The 10,059-nt window shown below is 38.5% G+C and overlaps 1 long non-coding RNA gene across 1 annotated transcript; it reads left to right on the top strand.

Moving 5' to 3' along the window:
• Positions 1-7,446: 7,446 nt before the first annotated feature.
• On the top strand, positions 7,447-8,376 carry LOC135295201 (uncharacterized). Its single transcript, XR_010357227.1, has 2 exons — positions 7,447-8,015; positions 8,275-8,376. It is a non-coding gene; the product is annotated as an uncharacterized LOC135295201 (long non-coding RNA).
• The last annotated feature ends 1,683 nt before the right edge of the window (positions 8,377-10,059 follow it).

Below are 10,059 nucleotides of genomic sequence, written 5' to 3'. Positions count from 1 at the left end.
GTGCTACAAATGCACTGCCACATTATAAGTTTATGTTTACTTAAAAATGCAGGCAGGAAGGTTGTTAGTTTTGTCTTTTTATTCCTGCCCAAGCACACATGTAATTTTCTGCAATAATTGTGATATAAATGTTCAGGTACACATCTGGTGAAAGTAATTAATATCCATCTATATTTAGTTCTGTCAAGTTTCCAGCCAACCTGGTGGTCAATACTGCTATTGTCACACATATATATTTCTATTCATGAGCAGGAGTTATAGGAAGGCAACCTAAAAACTTCTGTTAATTCAACAATTAAAAAAAAAAATTATGACAGGAAAAAAAAACAAAAGAAGTACTTTTTGCCTGAGAATAATAATGGAAACTCACATGCTTCCTTGGGCAGAAGGAAGCTTCCAGAAACAGTTTCTCAACATTTGAGCCCCTGAGTCTCACTTTCAAATTGAAAAGATCATCCTTTATTGACAGTGAACCATTTACATTTTAAAGTTCAACTCTAAAAAAATGATTGCAGAAATGATATCATGAGTATTGTGATAATTTTCAGTAATGAGAAACCTCATGTGCTCAATTCCTAAATAAAACTGTCTCATTCTCTTCTTTCAGCCAGCCTTAACACATAGCTTGAGAATGAAAGTCATCTTCCCAAGAGGATGGTTTCCTTCATGCTCACAGTTTACTAACAATAATGTACTTATCTGGGCCTTAGCAATTCTGTTTGGGATGTGCAAGGTGGATTAAACCCCTTATCACTCCCCTGTAACATAATGGACTCTGCAGTGCTAACAAGAAGTAGTAAAGGTAATAAAAGTATATTTCAGGCAATAAAGCAAACAGATACCACTACTGAGTACACACTAGGAGCAGATGGCTGTAATAAGACAAACAGTTTGCCCAGACACTTTCAGAGAAAAAAAAGGAAAATTCCTTTTTGGTCCTGATTTCCCCCCTATATCGAAACACCATTAGTCACACAAAAGTGGCTCTGGCTTCCCCACAGAGGCTCAAGCTAAGGCTACTGGACTATTTTCCATTAAAGTTTTGGTTTTTTAAAGGAAAAAATAATAAATGAAAGTAGAAATAGTATGAAAAACATCTGCATAGCTCAGAAATGTGTTATATAAAAAAAAAGTAAAAAAGAAAAAGAGTCCCAAAGCTAAAATGTTTTAGATGAAAAGACGAAGTCTTTCTGTTGATGCACTTTGCTGGGATCTTGTGGGATTTAATTTTGCTTCATCTTGTACTGTTTTTTCCCCATGCATTTAAAATCTCAGTTAAGCCACATCTCTCCTGCAGACCAGGAACTCTCCTGGGAGACGTTGTGCATCACAGAGGATGCAGTCTGGTTGGAAAGCCAGGCATGTAGGGGAAAATGGAGATTGGAGAAGTCTGAATCAAAGTTGCACTGAGGCATTGCAACTGCATTTTCAAATTGTATTATTTCAGCTTTGACTACTTTGACTAAGTTTTTTTTTTCCTAGGATTTCTTTTTTTTTTTTTTTTTTTTGCAACACATGGGCAATCAATTTTGTGATGCAAGGAAGGTTATAAAATGATAATAAAAAAATCACTTCTATTTTTTTTTGGGAGGGTGAGAAGAAGGTAAAAGGAAAATAATTTGTACTGAGCTCTAGCTGTGAGAGCAGATGCCTCCTCTGGAGAGATGGGACCATTGCCTGGCTCTGCCCTGATGGTCACAAGCCCTGGCATTCCTGGCATTCCTCCTTCATCCAGTTATTCTGAGGAAGAGTGTGAACATGTGACCATGAAGATTTGGGCTGAAACAGGAGAAATTAATTTCTTCCCCTGTCTCTAGATATTTCTGCCAATTGACTGAAATTGTCAGCATTTTGGGAATTCAGATTTCTTGAGCCCTAGGTTCCCAAGCAATAAAGAAGGAAAGTTCCATACAAAAGAAAGTTTCAAACTTTTAAATTGGTTTTGTCTGGCTGTAAAAGAGCACTTAATATTTGTATCTGTTAAATCTTTTTAATTATTAAGTAGTCCTGAAGGCACCTGTAAATTAAAGGATGATTGGAAGAAATAATAACATGATGAGGAAATTGGGGATAGAGAGTGTTAAACTAACCTTCAAAGTGTCAGTAATTAAAATTAATTACAGTTCATGACTTGCACTGATTGTAGAAAGAGTGTGATGCTGTAGGGAAATAATATGAAATAATAGGGTAGGAAAGATTGGAAATAATACCAGAGGTTATTAGAACTTTTTTTACCTCATTGGCTGTCTGAATATTACCAAAGGAACTTTGAGAAGTTTTTTCTAGGTGGTTAAGCTTTTGAATCAGTAAACTTGTTTTGAATGGTTTTCTTCTTCCAATAAAAAAAACCAAACAACAAAACAAAACATCAAGTTCAATAGAAGGCAGGAATAACTTTTATTTCCAAAAAAAGACAAAGGAATATCTTATATCACTTATAGTGCTCTTAATTCCCAGAAGACCTGTCCCCTGCTTGTTTGTGTTCTATGAAAGGAATAATAGATCTATCGGTAGCATCTGATTTACAAATATCCATGCTCACTTGCCTTTTGGGAAATAAGGAAATATCACGTGTGTTATATGGTCAATTTAGAAGGTAGTTATGAAGAATGGACTCCCAAGAGAGGAAGAGACAGCTGCTGAAAATAGAGGTGCATATGTGCATAATAGGATCAAGAAAAATTAAATTAAAAAAAATAAAGTAGGTTGAGGTTGTGGCAGCAGTGCAGCACCTTCAGCAATCTGAGTCCTGTGTACAGACAATTAAAATGGCATCTTCCCAGTGCTGGTGTGAGATATCAGTATACCCTGTGAGACATCTGTATACCAGTTTAAACATTTCACTTTTTTATACAGTATAGTCACTAAGTCAGGTCTTGGATATGAATAAGAACATGTCTATTTGGTATGTCACAACAATTGGGATGGATACCTGTTCCACAGATAATTTTGGAGTAAGTGATTTCTGATGTTAGAAGGATGTAGCTCTCTTCCTTCCTCAGCAAGAACCAGGTTGACAGGACTGGAGTGACTTTTGCCTCCTTCTCTGGAGGAATCAATATTTAATTACTTTATAAAAGATGGAAGATTCTCTTTACAGAAAGAAATGAGAATTCTCCTGGAAATTCTCTAACACAATGATCAGTAGGTATTCTCTGACACGTGGTATTTGAATCTGGAGGCCTGAGGTAGATCCACCTCTCCTATGCATTGGTGTAACCAGTGCCAGGGATTGGAGGGTACAGTAATTTATTATTTTGGCTTGAGATATAGGAAAAAAATATTCTTGATTTTTAGGAAGACTTTCTACTCCTCAGCCCTACATCTGTGTCCTATTTCTCGTGTCACTGAAGGCCCTTTAGGATTGAGTGTCATTTCATTGCCATGGCTGAAGCTGTGACTCTGGAAGGAGAGAGGGAAGACCTGACTGGAACAGAGAGGCTAAACTGATGTGTCCTGCTGATTCTTGTGTGGGGCAGCACTTGGCACTGTAACACCTGCAGAAAATATGCAGGCAGGGTTACCTGGCGGCCTCAGTCCAGGTAAGTGCCCCACTGCTCAGCTGGGAAGTCTTGCTCCAGCTTGTGATTCCCCTGCAGTGGGAAGGATTAAGCAGCTCCCTTGAAAGCAGGTCCTGAGCATTCCCTGCTATGAAACCACAAACCAAGACCTGGGAGGCATAAAGTGTCCACCCTGCCCATGCTGTGTGCCTGTGTGGGTGCAGGCTGGGGCAGGCAGCAGTGTGTGCTCTGAGCTGCAGCCTGAGGGACAGCCACAGCTCCCATGGCCTGGAGCTACTGATGGGGGAGGGAGGCTGGGGGACATGCTCATATTGGGCTGGCCTCAAGTAAGAATGCATTAGACCCTTTACTTTGAGGCAATCATAGCAGAGTGTTCTCAGGATTCACTAAGGATTAGCAATATTTGTTTTTAATCCAGAATGCTTGAAATTTGAAATACTTTATACCCATGGATGCCCCAGAGGGGTGGAGCAGTGAGGGAGGGGACAGGAAGGATTAATGTCTTCTGAGCAGCTTCTTTCCCCTGGTGTCAGAGAGGCGTTGTGTAGGTAGAAAGATAAATATTGGTGTTTTGTGAATCAGCTGCACCTGTGGTGGATAAAGGGCTCAATAAATCCTCTTGGCTGTCCAATCAAGAAAACAGTGTTTCATGCTTGTGTGACATCACAAATATTTGCCAGGTCCACCTGGAGGTCATCAGTATGCACTTGTGCCCTTCAGCCTCTCTTTTCCAGCTAGGATTTAGCTAGTGCTCTGCCCTGCCTTATCAATGTTCATTTTCATTGTGGTTGGAAATCTGCTTCCCTTCACCTGAACAGCTATGGGTTTGACAAATGCCAACAGAAAAAAAATGAGGTAACATATTTAAACAAACATTTACTATCTTAGAAAGGCTGGGATAAAAGACTTTTCTTGCACGACACAGATTCAGTCAAAATATTAAGATGTTTTCTCTGCACATTAGATTATGCCAACACACATATTGTAAATATAGGTCACCCACTGTTATTCGATATTTACTTGGAGAGGTGATGGCTCTCCTCATGTATGAGGTAGTGACCTCAGGTCAGGAGACACTATGAATGTAAAGGGCAATATCTCTGTAGTAAATAGTATTTCTTCTACAAGAAATTGTTTATTTAGAGTAACAGGAATATTTCTAAATTGCTACCCTGACTTGATGTTCTCTGTCATCTGGCTGTTGACCAACAATGATATGCCTTTACCAGTAAGAAGAAATATAAATCTTTATTACCCATACAGATACACCTGCATGTCATGAGAAGCCTCTGTAGTTCTTGTCACTTGTAGAGTAAGCATACCTTACATAAGAAATGTATAGTTTTGTAATTTTTTTTACTCATTGCATCCTGTTTTTCTGCTACAGTAAGTAGTAAATTGCTACAGGAAGCAATGGATTTGTTTTCTGGTACACCTATCCCTCCTTTATCTAGTCTTTCAGATGACCAGTAACTTCAGGTGCCTCTTGTATCTCTAAACATTTTTACTACAAGGTGTGGACTTCTATTTCTGAGTTTAAAACAGAAAGAGGAAAAAAAAAAAAAGAAAGAGATACTTCTATGTCACACATTAATTAAAACTCCTAAATATAATTGTTTAAATCTAATTTTCACTTTCTGTATGAATTTCCCATTGTTTTCAGCTCCTTAACAGGCCTTATTATCCTGGAGGTTTCTTGAAGCTCCAGTCAAAAGATTAGTTTGATTTTGTAGAGAAATCTAACTTTTACCAACAGCAATAATAACAATAATTTAAAAGAAAGAAGAAAAGGGAATTTGTGGTCTCTAACTAACAAAAAAACCTCAGAAACTAAACGAACAAATGGAATGAAGAGAAAAAAAATTAAAAATTCTTCTGCTTCTTTTTCACTTGCAAGTTTACAAGCAAAAGGAATATTTTATTTTATCTCTTTTTGATCTTGATGCACACTTTTTGAATATTCCAGATTGCCAGAATTACATCCTGACTTCCCTGAAAGTTCATACAATTATCAATTCTAAAAGCTGAGGGTGCATTTTCTAGGCAACACACAGTTTCAGCTGGCTAGAAAAAGGGAGAAGTTGATCCTGTATCCTGTGCTGTATTGGGATATCTTAGCACTGGGCAACAGGAATAAAAGCCAGATTTGAAGTTGCCATTGAACTGTTACTTTCAACAATACATCCAGATGAGGTTTACAGGGCATTTTCATTCACTTTCTTGCAAAAGGAGTAATTTACAAGACTTAACATTCACATGCTGATTATACATGCTGGTTCACACAGTTTAATATATATCAAAATCAATGGACATTGAAACAAATAGCTTGTAAAACTTGGCATAAACTTAATGACTCGAGTGGTTTAAAAACGGGATAAATTTATTAAACCTTCAGAAGAGTTAACTTCAGCTCCTTATTCATGAAGCATCAGCTCTGATCACAGTAAAGTGGGCCAAGAAGTTGCTGTTTTGTTTGACAAAGGTGTGGTTCCCAGCTGCTGGCACCCAGTGAGCTCTGAAGCTCTCACATCTGGAATGTGCAGTACGTCGGGACGCTCCCTCCTTATCCAGCAGCAGCTGCATCCTCTGCCCCTGCTGCAGGTACAGCTGTGGCACTGACTGTCACAGCTGGACCTGGCTGCAGGTCCTACATTTGGGCACCAACACCCTTCAAAAGCTGAGCAATTCAGAGTGCCAGTGGAACAGTAGCTCAGCACATACACAGGCACTTCAGTATCAGTGACCTGCTTTAGAGCACCTGCAGTGCCTGCGGAATTCAGCAAGAATAACCTTAAGAGGTTAGGCTACTAATTCTTGTGAAAAAGAAAAACTCTATTCCTTTAAGCCTCTAAGACACAGTCCAAGTCTTACAAATACCTTGCAGCTCTCACTTAGGAGTCAGAAGGTTCAAATATTACTGAGGCGATGCCTTTAATACTGCACAGCCACCTAGCCATCCTTATTATTTATTCATCACTGCCTTAAACCCTAAAGTAGACTGGGGTGTCTTATTTCCTACTATACCTTTTTAGTCCTTTGTGATTTAATTTTGTTTGTTCGTACAAAATATTAGGGTGGTGTTATTTATTTTAAATTTTATTTCATTTTATTTCTTTGTAGTTTGGTTACAGTTTTCTTCATGATTTCCCTAGTTACATACACATTTCCTTTATTGCACTTCCTCACAGATGTGATTCCCCCTCATACAGACAGCAGTGTTTGCCCTTTTTTCATAAATGAGATACTGGACCCATAATTCCCTAAAGTCACTGGCTTGAACTACTGGTAAAGTCATTTTAATATTGCCACCCAGAAGGACTGGTTAAGTGATCTGCCTCTGTGTTGGCATTTGACCACCACAATACATTATTTAGAAATGCAGTTCTCTTGAATGTCAAGGGAGACCTACTTTTCCTTTTCTCTTTAAATGAATTGCTTGCAGCAAGAATTTGATGACTTTTTAATGAGGTATTTTGTTGTTGTTTTCATTGTTTAGGTAACTAATGCCACAGTGGGGTGAAAGAAAGGGCCCAGATTTTGGCTGCTTTCATTTTTTTTTTTTTTCCAGTTAACAAACATCAAAACACTGTACATTCACAGAATGAGAAAAAGCAAATAATAAATACAAACACTGCAGATGATTAGTGGTCTTCACTGAGAGCTAACAGTGACTTCTGCACAGGACAAGAACTAGAAAATACACTCTGTAACAGATACAAACATGCATTGTGTGCAGGGGGGGAATGAAAGGGGGAAAGAATGTCATATGGAACAGAGATTCTGAGCTCTCTGAGCCAGAGCTGACAAAACCACACCCCTTGGACCAAGTGTTCATCAGGGAAAAAATTCCTGTTGGCATCAGCATTTTCAACTGTCAAAAGGTTGAAAGTTCATGATAATTTTTTTTAAGGTCCTTTTAGCTCCCAGATGCTTGAGGCTGTCACACTGGTCAGTTATGACGTGCCCATGGAGACAGAAAGAGCCAGAGAAGTTCGTCACAGCAGAGTGGTGACAAACAGTGCCTGACTGTGCCATTACAAGCTGTGCTGCACAGGATGCTCAGAAAGCCACTGGGTTTAAAACGCTGCTGAATGCTACTGTGACCCTTGCAAAACAGGCCTGAAATTTGCAGTTGATCAAAGATGGCATTTTAGGAACAATTAGCAGAGATGCAACAGCCATGGATATCGTTCTGCTCTTTCATCCCTCGGTGGACTATGCAAATGGTGGCAAAGGAATATGTAGTGTTTTTTTCCTGTCCCAAATCCCCTCCACCACTTCACTTCCCCTTCTCCTGTTTTACCTGATACTGACACTGCTGTTCCTGGGTAAAACACTACCCTGCAGCATTTTCTTGAACCAGAGCAGCAAGAGATAATGACACTTTATAAAGTGCTGGCAGAGTGCAACCCTGTGTGTGATCTCAGGACCTGCAGGGTTTTCAGGGGCTGTTACAAGATCAGGGCAGGAAATAGCTTCTGAAGAACTGTTCAGGTTTGTATTTTTAAAATAAATTTCAAAATAAATAAGATTTACAATGTTTTTCACAGCCCCCTTATCCTGATCTATGAACAGGGGGCTAGGGTAGAGTAGTCTATCATCAGCATGAGCAGTTTTCCCCCATGTCATTATGTGACTCAGCTTGGTGACCTATGAAATCTGTGAAGCACCAAGCAAAGACTCTCCACAGGGAATTTCAGCTGATCCAGAAGCTATTTATCAACTTTATATATTCTCTTGGATTTACATACAGGGATGAAGGATGTCTCAAATATGAAGGTCTGCAGAAGAGTTATAATGTTATTGCACTGAATTATCCCTAAAACGAATAAATATTTAAATGTGACCAACCATATTGCAGCCATATATATTAGATGTTTGTTGTCCAGTGCTGACCTTGTTTTCACACCATTTTTCTTATTTTATTGTCCTTTGTAGACTGTTTGGTGATATTATTTCCACTTCAGTTCATATTGTTCTTTTTTTGCTGCTCACAAATTGCAGGAGGCTAATGGGACAATTCTTCAGGAATTACACTGAAATGAGTTCAACAATGCCCTGGTTATATTTCATATTTCAGTACATGCAAGTACTGCATGCCATCTTTTCTCTTGAATTTTCAATATATTAAACTTTAATAGAGATATTATTCGGTCCTAGTAAGTTCTACTGACACCAATGAATTATTTTTAAATTTTTCAGTTTATAGTCCAGATGTGCATTGATGTGTTATCCAGTCAGGCCAGATAAGATTGAAAGCACAGAGGGGTTAGGGTGCTGACAACTCACTGCTCAAACCATTCCTCCTGCATTATTAATTCTGTGACTTTCTAGTGATGGAGCTGTTAAGTAGAAACAACGAGCCAAGACTTGCACTTCTAGCTGAGTGCCCTGAAATGCAGTGAATGTCTGTCCCACTGGCATTTTCCTACAGCTGTAACTTGCAGTGTACAGCACCCATCACTCTTTTTCTGAGGTGACAGAAGCAAATTTTGCAACTGTACTTTGCTTAAAAATCAGACTTAAATTTTTTTTTTTTAAATTCCTGTACCTAAAGAATAAAGCGTCCTGGGCTTATATGTTTTAGTTCTTGTAAGACCCTGGGCATATTGTTGGGGCCTAGCAGCCAAGAACACTCAAAACAGTGTTTCTTATGAGTATGCAAGACATACTGAACTGAGATGCAATCATTCCTTCAAAAATAAGAGGGGATTGTATATCCAAATTTCCTTTGCAGTTTAGTAATCTTCCACAAAATGTATCTTTTCTGCTCAGAAAAGCTGTGTCACTATGCATTCTGTGGAAAGAGCTATTTAAAGAAAGCAGTATCTTTTACTAAGAGACAAAATCTTGAAAACATCGGTGACATTGAGGGTAGGTCTGAATTCTTTTTCTTAAAATATTTGGTTCCATTCCTTGCCTTCAGCAGTTATCTATCACAGAGCTAGAAGCGGAGGGTGGAATCAAATGTGCAGAGGAAATACCTGAGTAGGAATTAATTTCTGCCAGTGCTGTATAAAATCTGTTGATTTATAATGTCAACTGTTTGTGATAAGAACAGAACCCCCCTTGTATAATCTCTCTTAAACACTGGATAAACTAGAGGCATCTATAAATAAAGGTATAATCAATTAGTGGAGCCACACTGGCCCGACCAAAGTATTTCTATTTGCAGACTGTTATGTGGATTTTCTCAGGTAACTTACTGGGGATTCTGGAGTGAGGAGTTGTCTCCTCAGGGAAGCAAAAAAAATCTCAGTGACCACAGTTAATATTTTCTGTTATCTTCTGGTTTCACGCTTCTTTGAGTTGGATCTGTTGGGGAATACTTGTGCCTTTGACTTGAGTATGTGTAGATGCTATTACAAGATGCAAAGATCAAAATGCCTAGCAGGCTCACACTTTTGGATGCAGTCTCCTAACTCAATTAGATACTTATTTAATGTTTAGGATAAATTATTTAAAGTTTCTTTCAATCTGCACAATGGCATTGTGATGTCTTAGTCAATGAAATTATTACAAAAATACTATTATTTCT

Source organism: Passer domesticus, chromosome 2 (assembly GCF_036417665.1).
Source record: "Passer domesticus isolate bPasDom1 chromosome 2, bPasDom1.hap1, whole genome shotgun sequence".
NCBI lineage: Eukaryota > Metazoa > Chordata > Aves > Passeriformes > Passeridae > Passer > Passer domesticus.
Note: the sequence above shows the minus strand (reverse complement) of the source record. Positions and strands in the feature narration are given on the sequence as shown.